The sequence below is a fragment of the Vespa velutina genome, chromosome 4 (assembly GCF_912470025.1).
Source record: "Vespa velutina chromosome 4, iVesVel2.1, whole genome shotgun sequence".
Taxonomy (NCBI): Eukaryota; Metazoa; Arthropoda; class Insecta; order Hymenoptera; family Vespidae; genus Vespa; species Vespa velutina.
This window is the reverse complement of record NC_062191.1, coordinates 4,888,628-4,903,592: the sequence shown is the minus strand read 5'-3', so window position 1 is coordinate 4,903,592 and position 14,965 is coordinate 4,888,628. Positions and strand designations below refer to the sequence as shown.

General features: G+C 29.9%; 1 long non-coding RNA gene across 2 annotated transcripts; it reads right to left on the bottom strand.

Moving 5' to 3' along the window:
• Nucleotides 1-5,219: 5,219 nt before the first annotated feature.
• Nucleotides 5,220-8,693, bottom strand: LOC124948407. Of its 2 annotated transcripts, XR_007100715.1 has the most exons (4): nucleotides 8,433-8,693; nucleotides 8,239-8,322; nucleotides 7,872-7,999; nucleotides 5,220-6,250 (listed from the first exon to the last, which is right to left on the bottom strand). It is a non-coding gene; the product is annotated as an uncharacterized LOC124948407 (long non-coding RNA). The 2 variants fall into 2 exon arrangements; XR_007100714.1 differs by lacking the exon at nucleotides 7,872-7,999.
• Nucleotides 8,694-14,965: the final 6,272 nt, after the last annotated feature.

Here is a 14,965-nt window from a genome sequence, read left to right as displayed (position 1 = left end):
AGAATAGTAAGATCGATATAGAATATTTATTTAAATAAATTCGAACATTTTTGAATTAGTTCGTTAACACTCCCTATTCCATAATTTTTTGTTGATATTTAGAAAAAAAAAATTATATAATGTATATAAAAATTATATAATATAAGTTATAGTATAACTTATATTAAAAAAAAACATTAGAAACTTTGGATTTATTTAGTAAGAAACGAATTTGTATTGGCCGATGAAACGGAACACAATATAAAAAGTATTTTTATTTTACGTTAATTCATATTCATCGAGAAAAAATATAAAAAGATTTATGTAAAAATATTTGTGAAGAAAAATTTTTATTACTGTGAAAATTAAATGATATTCTTTTCGAAAATTTGACTTTTTTTTTTTAATTGTCGAAATATTATACAGGAGATGCATAGAGAAATGTGATCGTCGATTTCTTCTATTTTTTAAAAAGTTTTCTTTATACTCTTCAAATTTGTCATAAATTCAAACGTTCCTAATGGCTGGTTTTTTACCATCAATTCGAAAAAAGTACTTATGCGACTGTAGATTCGTCAATAAATGAGAAGTTTATCGGTGATTTTGTGGTTTTAGTATGGCAATGACAAGTCAGCAGTATTTAAATGTTCCTTCCTCAAGATTGTGTACATACTATATTATAAAACATCGACACTTTGTCGAAGGGCTCCTTCGTGTTAACGTTTCACATTTAGGTCTTTTATATGCGTCCTTAAATCTAAAAAAAAAAGAACATGACGTATAGTTTATGCTTATTTTAGCAACGATCTTTATAAATCATTGTCGTGTTATATCGCGACGACGTGAAATTATATCCAATCTTACAAATATAATATCCAATTTTATTAGATTTTTATCTACTTTGTTAAAATAATTCGAGAAAGATATAAAGAAAAAAAAAAAAGAAAAAAAATACACGAATCCGAAGATTTAACAAAATATTTACGAAGTATATATAATACAATCTTTTTATTTTATATATATATATATATAGGATTTTTTGTATATATATGTATATATAGGAATTATTTTATATATATGTATAGGCTTTTATTTTATATATATATATATAGGCATTTTTTTTTTTCAATTGATTCAAAACCATTAAATCAAAGTGAAACGCAAATTCTTACTTCATCATTAGCTATGTTATTTTAGAAACAAAAAAAGAAAAGAAAAAATAAAAACAAAAACGATAGTACAATATTAAAGATCTTTATTATCATTGATATAACATTGAATGAAAAATCATAAGAAAATTAATTTTTTTGCAATATTTCTAAACAATATTTTTTATCATCTTAGAATGCAATTCTTTCAAAAGTTAATCTTTCATGGAGTAATGTATATTTATATATATATATTTATTTAAAAAAAATTTATATATATATATATATATATAAAAGAAAAAAAAAAAGAAAAAAAAAAGAAAAAAAAATATCTAACACAAATTATTAATTCTCTTCTCTATTTATTATTAATATTATAAGAAACATAAAGTTTTGTAAGAACAAATTTCAAAATCTCGAGAATAATAAAGAAAAAAAAGAAGAAACAATAAAACTATACTTCGTTACTCATTTTTTTATCGCAAGAGCCATAGCCAAAGAATTTACGATACTTATGGCGCGAAGAGAATGTATGGGATGAGACATATCAACCCCATTACTCGCGTCCCTTCCTCTCCCTCGAATACTTTAACGAAACGAACATCTTCGAGCACTATAGGGTGTTGCTATGGATACGCGAAGCAACCATGTTGTTCGTGCGCATAGGGGATGTGACTTGGAGAGTGGATCGAATAATTCCAGGGAAGTTTAAGGGGAGAAAAGGGATGCTCCAAAATGGCGTTACTCTCCCATATTCCTCCAAGAAGTGGATTTTTAATATAAAATAAAATAAAATAAAAACAAAAAAAAAAAGGAAAAGAAAAAAAAGAAAGAAGATAATCTTTGCAATTTAAATTATAATATTATTTAAAAGCAATATATTTTGTTTTTTTTTTTTTCTGATGTACGATCGCACGACCGTAGTGTATTAAAGATTGAGCAACTATTGTGATCTTTATTTTCGAATATATAAACATTATTTCTTTTGTTGATTAAGTTTTAGTTAACAGTGAAATTGTGCAAAGTGATTGTGTATCGTAATAAAATAATAATAATAATATACATATATAAAATAATAACGTATCTTTCCTCGTACGTTTATAAATCTTCAAATAATTCAAATATAATATTACAATTACGTAACATTCTCACACAAACGATTTTCACGCACTTATTTTTCATGATTTTTATTATTATTTTTTTTTGTCCCCAAAAATATAATATTTTTGACGAAATGTCGACAGAATTTAGAAGACTCGCGTCGGATAGCACGACTTGCGTTGAACTGTTCGTTTCACCATCCGAAATCGGTACACGTGGAAGGGTTTTTTTTTTTTTTTCCTCAAAGAAGTTAAAAAAGTAATAAAACTGGATCGGTTTTGACCAACTGGCTGAGCTCTTCGCACATAGGTAGACACACGTTTTTATTTAGAAGCTATCGGTCAGGTAACATCTCACAAAACGTTTTTCGCGAAACATTTACGTCGGACGGATTTATACTTTTATTGCAGTTATATTTTACGTGCATTCAACGTTCCTACTACGTTTCGATCTATTCTAACGTGACGACGATGTATCGTCCGAACGTTGAACGAGAATTTCAGTTTTCTAAGCTTCATGATCAACGTAAGAAAGAAAAAAAAAAAAAAGAAAGAAAAATATTTCTATGTTCACTATAATTTTCTATAATATCAGACGTAAATATATATATATTTTTTTTTATTTTATATATATATATATATATGTACATTTTCGTAAATAATATTTACCGCATTGTTTATTACAATTTATATATATATATATATATATATATATATATATGTGTAGTAAAAAAAAAAAACCAATTTTATATTACTTCATTCATTTCCTTATCTAATAATTATTTTTCACTTTTCTTTTTTCTCCTAGTCTTCGCACAAAACATTATACGTTTGCGTTGCTATTAATTATTGATGTTTAATCTAAAAAAGAAAAAAAAAAAGAAAGCCAATTTATAATCACTTTTTTCATTCCTTCGACATCGTTCTCACAAAATTTATTATTTTTTCTTTTTTTTTTTTTTTTTTGTTAACGACTTTATTACAATTATGTTGATTAGTAAATAAAAGTTCATAAATAGATAAAAAAAGAGAAATAAAATTTTTACCTGTTTCCATAGACATTTCGGTGGATGTTATTACATTCATACCATGTTGTTCATTCGACGAATTAAAAATATATTGTAACCAATTAGATAAATATTGGTTTCCATTAGCTGCAGCTTCTTTGATATAACTCCAAAAGTTTCTTGGATCGATTCCATTCGTGTTATTAACTGTACGATTAAAGTTGAAATTTCTAACATTAATAAATAAGTTATAGAGTATTGCTTTTTTCTTTTTTTCTTTTAGAAATATTTCACATAATTTTTATAGTATTTAGAAAACGAAAAGAAAAATTGAAAATTATACTAAACTACTCACTTGTCAAAGCAAACAGCATCGCTAGAAGTAGAATTGAAACGGTGCTGTGCGAATTCATGTTTGCATAGTTTCTAGTAAATTTACCTGCATGATCGTTCTTTATATGCAAGAATTATCAAAAAAATTGCGTAATGTATGTATGTATGTTAGTATCTGAAATGACTTTACGATGTACTCATAAGTACTAATCGTTCTTGTTAGGTAAAATAAAGTTATTTGCGTTATTATCTATTCTTATTGTACCGTCCTATTTAGATTAAAAAAATTACTGACTCTTGTGAAATTTGAATAATGATAATAAGAGTATTGCATAGTGAATTAATAAAATTTATAATTTTTCTTTTATTTCATTCATTATTATTAAGAATGAAATGAAATTCTGTGTATTACTCGATTCGGTTTTGCCACCATTTTTTTTTTTTTTTTTTTTTCCCCTAAGAATCTAAAAGTCTAAACATTCGAGCAATCGGTACAAGTTTGTTTTTTTAAATATTTATTTTACATTTTTATTATTATCTTGTATGAATGTAGATATATGAAATGTAATATGTATAGGGTTTATTATATATACAAATATGAATATACGGTTATTATTGTTTTTATTTGAAGTAGAAACAAAGTTCTGCAAGGTGGTCGTGCCTAAAAACCACAAAAAAATGTAACTTGCAGGATATTCAACCAAGCTCGATATTTTCAGTTCATAAAACTTTACGACAAGAGTAATAACCTGCAGTATAGTACTCGGCAAAGTCTGCAGCTTTTTATGAGTTTCTGCAGCGTGTACTAGTAAGATACAAAATATGATGCAATCCCTTTATTTCTCAAGTTGTCGATGTAAATAACGTAATTAAAAATAAAAATAGATAATTTGATAAACGAATTCTAATCGTTCTTTTGAACGATAGGATATGAATAATTATAAATGATTTTTTTTCTTTTTTTCTTTTTTTTTTTTATATTTCTGAAAATATTATAAATTAAATAACAAATAAATATTCCTATATGTGTATTGATTTTTGAACAAAAAAGGAATTAATCGATAAATTCAAATCTCGTAAACAAATTGTATAATATTTTGTCATCTGTAATACCGACAGATATTTGTTGACTGTAGGTTTAGTAGAGTTCTATTTATTCGATCGTGGCTGGAGATAAAAATTATTAAAATAAAAATTCATCGATTTATTATACAGAAACAATTGATAATTATATTTATTACCTCTCTTTTTCTCTCGTAAAATTAATTATATTTCATTAATTTCATGCGAAGTTAAAATATTTGTAATTAAATGTATCGTTACTAAAGAAGATAACTATTTTTCCATGAAAAACAGTCAAAGTAGAATTCTTCTTTATCGATTGTGTTTTTTAAAGAGCAAAAGTAGTTCCAATCTGTAATACTCGGAAGACACATAACAGCAGCACTGTTCCCGAATCGATTCTTGCCTTATGTAGACGCGAATGCAGTTGGATCTCCTTCTTGTGTTAATAAATGCATGAAACACGATACGATCTAACATGGTAGGCATATTAGAATTTTACACATATACACAGATTTTAAATTACGTTTCCATAAAAAAAAATAAATTGTGTTAAAAGAATAAGATAAGCGGGCTTATATTACGAAATATTTCTTTTATTTTTGAATACAAATTTGATGGATGCTGTTTAATGCTATCCAAACAAATTTACAATGTTTATAATGAAAATTGATATTGAAAAATCTCGACTTTTTCGTTTCTAAATTCTTTCTTCTAAGGCGAATAAAAAAATATGATATCTGTAAAAATTTTTTTTTCCCGATACTTCTCAAGGAAATTAATTAAAGTCTTAAACTTTCATTTGCTTTTTGCTTCTTGAGAGATTTCTAAAATCGAATTCTTCTAGGAAAGGGAAATAAAATTTAAAAGAGAGAGAAAGAGAGAGAGAGAGAGAGAGAAATAAAAGAGAAAAAAAAAGGAAAAAGAAATCTGAAAGCAAGAAAAAGTATTTTGTAGAATCTTGAAGGTTTTTCTGAAGTCGTGAAGAAGTCAAGAAAGTCGGTGGTTTGTTCTTTGAAAGGTGTACCGCGTATGTTTGCTTATGCTTCCTGCTAATGAATCGAACAAACGTTCGGACGAGTTCGTTGCGACGGCCGTCGGATATCGTGACTAAATAAGACTTCTACATCTTTCCTTTCGTTCGAAGACACGATCGAAGATTAGTTCTTCGTAGGCAGGACGTGAAACTGCACTACGGCGCCACGTGCTCTTATATTTTACCGTGATATTTTTTCATTGTTTATAGAAATCGTCAGTCATTTCATTTTTCTTTTTTCTTTTCTTCTTCTTCTTTTGCTTTTACTTTTGCTTATTTTTTTGCTTTTATTTTTATTACAGAGTTTTCATATAGAGCCTTTGAAATTGTTGATTATCGTTATTGCCGTCGAAATTATTAAATATCTGTTTTATTGATCGATTAATTAAAATTATCAAAGAAATATGCAATTTGTAATATGCAATATGTCAAATATGATTTAATGCGTCCTTCATAGATTTTCATTCGATAGAATATTATGCAGACAATGGGCGTGCATATTTCAGTGCCAAGATCATTATCATGTTTCTCTTATTTCAATCAACCTTCACTTTGTCCATTCATATAGTATTGTGTTCGTCTAAGCTGGAAAAAATTAATTTCAATAGGTATTAATATTTTTTTCACGATTCGATTATGTCAAGGCATTATTTTACTCGTTTCCTCAATTGCTATGTCCGATGGAACAAAATTCAAAGCTTTTGATTGCTATACTTGCACTTGTCATTTTTCTTTTTTATGTATCAGCGTATACGAAATAATTAAAATTTTGTGTTTTAAAATGACACATAGGTATGTAAATATATAAGTATATATATATATATATATATATATATATATATATATATATATATATATTTAGCTAAACTCATATTAAAATTTATTCAATCGTATTTACAATTTATACATTTTTTTTTATCTTAATCTTTAGTTAATATTATTTAATGCGTATATACATATACATATATATACATATATATATATATATATATATATATATATATATATATATATAAATGATAATCTCTTAAATATAAAATACATATATAACATATGAGCAGTTTGATTATGTATACAATATCTTAAATATATTATAAATATAATTTTATGCAAAAGAAGAGGAAAAGAAAAAGAAAAAAGAAAAAAAATAAAGAAAAAAGAAAAAAAGAAAGAGAGGATGAATAAACTTTGAATGAGTGGATTCAACATATTTTTGTCCAAATATAGAAATAAATCTGATCATACGGGTAGTATGTTAGTTTTATGAAAAAGGAAAAGAAACAAAAAAAAAAAGAGAAAAAAATACACAAAAAGGACAGAATAAAAAATTAAATGGATCAAAATCTTTTGACTTTTATTCGGAGAATGGGATTCCTCGCGCGTGCGTTTGTGTACACGACTATTAAGTGCTTACATTTATGCCTGTCATAATTGGCTTTGTTAAATGAAGAGAGTGTCCGAGGAATTAGCTTGTGAGTAATAGCACGGCTATTTATTAACACGCGAAACGAGGTGCCACAAGTAAGACGAGAACGAAAACCATGTGCTTCGTGTTTTTTGTTCGAATGGCTGCTATTGTTCCTTTGGATATGACGAGACTTTTCCAATAAACACTTTGTGATACTTGCTGCTATTTTTCTTTTGGATATGACGAGACTTTTTTCAATAAAAACATTGTGACATTTGCTCGATGGTAAGTAACAATATGAAGATATTTCTTAAATTATTTTCGTTTTACGAAAAGAAAAAAAAAACAAAACAAAACAAAAAAAAAAACCTACAAAAAAAAAATTCTAACGATGAAAATAAATCGCAAAAATTAGTCTTTTCTGTCGATATTTCTTCACGTGAAGTGATAACATATTTAATTGGATTGATTAGATTTGGAAAAAGAAGAGAGAGAGAGAGAGAGAGAGAGAGAACAAAACCGTAAGTTTCTCCATTCGTACAATCGTCGTTTATACGAAGACACGATTGTTTTCGTTATCCTTTCGACTTTAAAAAAAATTCATAGAAATCGACATACGAAAATTTCAAGAAAAATACGAAAGATTCATATTCTCCCTTACTTGTAATTTTTTCCCCCCTCATCCCTAGTTTCTCTTCTTTAGGTTTTACATTTTTCACTCTTGAGATTTTGTCTCTTCCTATTTCAAAGAAAAAAGAAAAAAAAAAAAAAAAAAAAAAGAGAAATAAAAAAACTGACCCGTTATCCTATATTTCCCCCGTCGTGACGTTTTCTCCATAGATTTCACCAAAAAGGGTTTTATGGTTTGGATATTTCGGAGGACTTCTAAGAAGACGTCGTCCTTTTTTTCTCCCCCCGTCTCCTTTCTTACAAAAGAAGAAATATTTTTCCAGGCCGTCGATTATTTTTCTATGTCATATATACATATACATACACACACACACACACACACACACACACACACACACATATATATATATGTACGTATTATATGTGCGTGTGAAGTTGCATTAGCTACTTAAACTTATGATAATTTCTTATCTCAAGCTTCTTTAAGTCTTTCCACATTTCGAAGAGTTAATAAAATAGATATATACATACTTACATAAGTGTCATTTACATGTGGAGAACGTGCAGTTGACATTTTGCGTTTGTTCTATCCATGCTAATGTAATCTTCTCATTCATTCCTAACACAAGGATTCGTTGTACAACTATAATTTATATCTGTCATTTTGAAGAAATAAAAAGAAAAGAAAAAAATACGCGCACATATATATATATATATATATATATATACCTAATCCATTCGGCACGCAGGGGAGATGCCGAGGTTGAGCTGGCACCAAGACTGGTCGGACCTTTTGTAGAGCCGAAATATAAAGCTAATCTCTCCGCGGTATTCCATTCCCGCGAGCATGGAATGCAGGACTAAAATGGTGAACCACCGACCACCCGACGAAGTATTTCATCGCAGAGAAGGAAGACTAAGACGAAGACGAAGACGAAGACGAAAACGAAAACGAAGACGAAGACGAAGACGACGAAGAAGAAGAAGAATAAGCAGAAGAAAGAGGAGATGGAAGAGGAAGAGAAAGATTGGTAGTGAGAGAGGGAGAAAGAGAAAGAGAGAGAGAGAGAGAGAGAGAGAGAGAGAGAGAGAGAGAGAGAGAGAGAGAGAGAGAGAGAGAGATAGGACGGAGGTAGATTTACTATCAGAGGGATTTCATTCCTCCGGGGGTTTAGGCTTTCCAAGCAATCCCATTACCAGAGCCAAATGTGATTTAGGATCTTGGCCTTATAGCGTACACTGGCTTAACCATGCGGGGACTCCTTCGCATCTTGGGCACCATGGGCGTTTCATATCTCTCCTTGGGAGAGTCCTCCGAGTAGCCCTCCAACATTACCATGGCCGTTCAACTTAAGATCCTATCTCGATGGCGGAAAGAAAGAACGATCGAATGCAAATGTCCGATGTTCGACCGAAAGATGGCCGTGTAGATCGAGACTCCACACTATCCACTGGTTAACCACCAATCGTCTTTTTTTCCTTTCATTTATCTTGATTCTTCATGTTTCTATTAGAAACTCGTTTGCTTTTTCTTTTCTTTCTTTTCTCTTGAATTTTTTGTCTTTTTTTTTTTCCCCCTTTCTCTTGCTTTTTTTTTCATTCTCTCTCTCTCTTTCTCTCGCGCACAACGGAATTTTTAGTAACAGATAGGTATTTTTTTTTTTTTTTTTTTTTTTTTTTTTTTTTTTTTTTTTTTATTTATATTGCGTCCAACAGTATGATCATGTTTCATACAGACAGTATCTTTTTTTCCTTTCATCATCTTTTTTCTTTCTTTTCTTTTTGTTTTTTTTTTCTTTTTTTTATATAACGCATGACGGATAATTATATTAATGTTAACAAAAAAGAAAAAAGAAAAGAAAAAAAAGAAGAAAGGAAAAGACAATAATTCGTTTATTCAAGTTAATTAAAGGAAAGAGCAAAGTGTAATATTGATATTTTTTTCTCTTTTCCCCGTTTTTCACAAGTGATTATTATTATGGTGTACCTAAGTTATGAAAGAAAATAAAGAGAAGGAAAGAAAAATGTATGGCATAACATAAATGATCTTTGGATCATTTCTTCTTGATCTTTATGACGACGACTTAGGAAGGATACATGAAGGTAGGAGTCGAAGAAATGTTTCCGAACAATATAGATTGAAGAGAGTACAGGAACATGTTTGACCACTCGAAACGTTCCAATTGTCTTTTAGACTCTATACTTATCCTGCTTGTGGCCTTGAACAGCCGTCACCCGTGATTACGAGAGTCGTTCGAAGAACGTACGTGTTAGCGTGCTTCGTGTATTCCTCCGTGGTACCCACTATTATGTAGACGATAATGGTCTACGCATAAATATTCACGCTGGCGATACCCATAAATGCTACCGTCGATGCGTGCAACTCTGCACACACTTATGATATCCTACAATGCTCACATACACACATACACGCATACACACGCACGCACACACACACACACACACACACACACACACACACATATGTAAAAAGGTTTCTATCTTGACATAAAACAACGTATCACCGGATCCTCCGTATTTTAACAGCGAACGAGATCATCAATCACGATGATCGAAACGAGAAACGAATTTCCATCAGCCAACTTACTCGACTAATTTATCGATTTTAATCAATATCTGATTTCACTTCCTCGCAAATCCTTTTTTAAAAAAAAGTCTAATTCAAAATGAAAAAAAGAAAAAGAATCTAATTAGATATTTAATATGTCCGGTTGAAACAAAAATTGAATATCTTTTGTTTAATTATTGGAATAATTTTGATCGATTTTAAATATCATCCATAGAAAAACATTTTCATTTATCTACGTATATGTATATCATATGTACTTGATTAAAAAACATTATATTTATTTATTATTACACATCAGTTATTATTATGCGAAATAATAATTATAAATACCTAGATAATTAATACTATATTGTTATACTATCATACAAACAATATAATATATATATATTAATTTATATAGATACGTGATTCTATTTCACGAGTAATAAATTAATGAACGAATAGATGAAAATTTATCGAGTATATAATTTGTTAGAATTTCAAAAGAAGAAAAAAATGATAATAAATAAATAAATAAATAAATAAATAAAGCAAAATAAAAAGAATTAAAAATAAAAAAGAAAACGTCTTGTGTTGATATAATCAAATAGAAAAGTTGGATTGCGCGATTTAAGAAAGAGATAGAAAGTTTTGAGAGAGATTCGCCATCTTTTCACTTCCATTTTATCTCCCCGATTTGCCTTCGTCGATCGAGGAGTATCCCTGGAATGTTCGTCGGAGCGGTTCTTTCAAGGAGAGAAGCATCGTCGTTGGTTCGCCAACCAAAGGAAGAAAGAGAACGAGCGCTCAGGCTCCACTTACACAATTATCTGCACGCGGGATCTCCTTGGCAGCCAGTCGCTCATCGTTTTACTGCTCCCTGGTCTCTCTGTCTCTCTCTCTCTCTCTCTCTTTCGTCTTTTTTATTTCTCTTTTTTTTCTTTTGGATTCATTTCCAAGCCGTTTCAGTTCGTTTTTTTTTTTTTTTCATCTTCTTTTCCTTCTTTAGGCTCTGCATCCGTTCGTTCTTCCCCGTTCGTTACTCCTTCTTTCTTTTTTTTCTTCTTCTTCTTCTCTTTCTTCTTCTTTTTCATCTTTTTTCTTCTTCCAAAGTGCTGAGTGAGGTAGCCCGTCACCTTGAAAGCAGCCTTAAAATTGCCTACCTAATCCTTATAGGGCGAATGGATACACGAGAGAGAAAGAGAGAGAAAGTGTACGCGCGCGCGCGCGCGCGCGAGAGAGAGAGAGAGAGAGAGAGAGAGAGAAAGTGAGACAGACAGAAAGAGATGATCTTAAAACGCTGTCAGGTTTCTACGGTACGCTGGATTTACGTTGCTCTCAGCTTCTCCGAAGTACCCTCGTAATACTTGATATTGCCGTCTCGATAGTCCCGCATACGCAAAATCTCTGACGTCTATTTCGGCTGGGATATGATCAAATGGGATAACGGTGGTCCTACAAAAATGGACCCTCTAACATTTCTTTTTTTCATTGGATAAATCTAACGTAGTCATATAGATCGTATTCGTAAAAAGTAAATATTAATTATTAATATACTTCAATTATTTCATATGATAATTGTAATTGTTAAATTTTACGTATAGCTTAACGTCATTCTAAAATGTAATTTATTAAATGGAAAATAAGAAAAATAAAAATAATGCATAATGTTTAAATCGAATTAATGATCAAATCAATGATCAACTATTGTCATGATTGTCATTAGATGTCATATATTAGAAAAGATTATTAAAAATGAATGTAATTGAGATATCAAAGAAGATTCGATAATATAAACGTATAATAAGTATATGACATAGCTCGGATACATATCGACGGAGCTTCGAGTGTCGCATTTAAAAGGATTTACGACGTCAACAAAAATAATCGTTTAACGCGAAGAGTAGAAAGAGAGGTGCCGCGCTTGTTGGATCACCAAGCCGAATGGTCACGGAGACCATGTCTATTGCCCATCAAAGTGACCGGTAGAATGAACGCAACGTCGTCGTAAGGCCGACAACTTCTCATGATTCAAATAAATACTTGATCTGTATACTTATGAACTTTCTTCCCTTTTGACTTTATCTTTATTTGACAATTTATTTATATTGCAAATTTGCATTAACACGCATTATATTCGTGTCCTAATTGAACTCATTACTTTCTACAAACATCTTTCTACATACATTCCAATATACTCTTCATCATTTTGTCTTCATTCGAAAATCGTAGCGTCCTTTCTTTTTTTTCCTCGAAAATTAATTGTCAAAGAAAAATAATTAATATTATCCAAAGGATTTTCCATTACAGCATCGGATTATATAAAATTATATATTTTTATTTTTTATAATTTTTAAACCAATAATTTCATTATCAAACAATAATTCCAACGTTAACGTATAAATTGCGTACATAATTTTATGGTGTAAAAAAAAAAAAAAAAAAAAAAAAAAAAATTTTAAAGGAATAGCGAATAAATGTAATATTGATTCGAACAATAAGGTGTATAAATTCTATTATTTATTTTACTTGTTTCATTTTGTTTTGTATAGAATACAAGGAAAAATCTAAATATACCGAAATCTGCCGACATAAAACTGTCTTCACGTAGGGTACGATAGATGTGAATTTCCTTGGAATGCGAACGAGCCGTTACTACGGTCATTTCTAACTCTTGTCACCCTCTGTTAGAGATCGATAATGAAGGGGTACGATGCAAAGGGTCGGTAAATGAGGGTGAGGTGACATTTTAATGGAACAAATAATAGTTCTAACTTTTTCCTCGTGTTTTTATGTTTGTTTTAATCAACGTGAGATAATCTAAGATTTGAAAATATTTTTTTTCCCTTTTTCAATAATAAAACAAAGATTCACAAGATGATTATTATTTACATACAAAATTATATATAATTAATATAGATAAGTGTGTAAGTGTATATGTGTGTGTATGTACATATATATATATATATATATATATATATATATATATATATTGTATATTTGTAGATATTGTATACTTGTAGATATTGTTAATGACTTCTATATACTTCAATAATTTCGTGTTTCACAAGAGGAAGTCACTTGCATTATCTTCCGAGCTAGCTTTGGATAACGAAAGCGTTTCCTCGTGATAACCGAATGTCAAGGCAGTACTTTATCGCACATGAAAATTTTATGCTTTCGTATTATCTTCGTCTCCTTGAAAACAAGACTTATCTCTTCGCGAAACGTACAGAGCATTATTCTTTAGTTTTTTTTCCTTTTCTCTTTTTCTTTTTTTTTTCTTATTTTTTTTTTTTTGTTTTATTTTTTAATTTACTTTTGCTCTTTCAGCGAGTCCGATTCAACGGACAAAAATTACAATGGATAGGAATGGATCGTTCACACGTGTGTACGAGATAAAAACGATGAACCAAAGAAGGGTCTAAATCGAAATCTAATAAGTGAAACGGTACATCGATCATAGTGTTAAAAACCGATCGACTTTAACGTACAACGATAAATATAATTCGTTGTAACCTTGTAAAGATTCAATGAAAAAAGAAAAAAAGAAATAATTTACGAACGAACGAACACGTAAAGCAAACGTAAAGATATATATATATATATATATATATATATATATATATGGGAAAAAAGTTAAGAGTCACCAAGTATTAGCATCATACGTTTCTTTTGGTATAGAAAGCGTTTCTAATAAGGAAAATCCCACGAGACCACTTGTGTCATAGAGAGAACCCACTTTTCTCTCGAGCTCAATGGTATCCTATTTCTCCCTACTTATTCCATCTTGTAACCGCCCCTACCTAAGAGGAAATCTTACACCCTTCGTTCGTATACCAACGACGTATATAACCATGTGTCTTTTCAAAATGGCGGTGATCCTATTCCTTACTCCCTTTTTAATAATTGAATCTAAAGATACGTAAAGATATTCGTATAGCGAGAAAAATTTATGCGAAAAGATTATCATCTTTTATCACAATTTATGACGTTTAAAGAATATATAAATATATATATATATATATAATTTTTTTTTTTTTCAATTTCTATATACGAACGAAATGGTTCATAGAAATAAATTATGTTTCCGTTAAATTCAAAGGAAGATGGCCGTGCGAATCACGTGTACACACGCGTACGACGAGTAAAGGGCATTACCGTGTATCGAAAGTCAGATATCACGGTATACGTCCATGTCGTTGCTAATTGGATTCGGTCACCCTCCTCGTTGCAACAGGAACGTGAAAGGAAGAAGAGGAAGAAAGGGATGGATCGGGGGCGGATTGGAGTAGGTTGGGGAGGAGGGAAGAATATACTTGAAGTTATATCTATAAAAGCATGCGTCAAGCATAATAAAGCAGAATCGTTGATGGTATCGCTAATAAAATCATTTCGTTAGCTCTCGCTGAACTAGACCCATGGAAACATGTCATTAGATTTATTTTACGACTAGCTCTTACGACTTTCTTGTTTGTTATGCTTTAACGTGGAAGTACAGGAAGTATACGCGAACATTAATCTTGCATCAGAGACGTTCTCTCTTCAGATATTACTTCGTTGCTGGCTCCAAACTCTGGAAAAAGTATATACAGATAGGTAGGATAGTACATGGATATATATATATATATATATATATATATATATGTACGTATGTATATATCGCAAATTATTATCTTCTAGTACGTCCAAC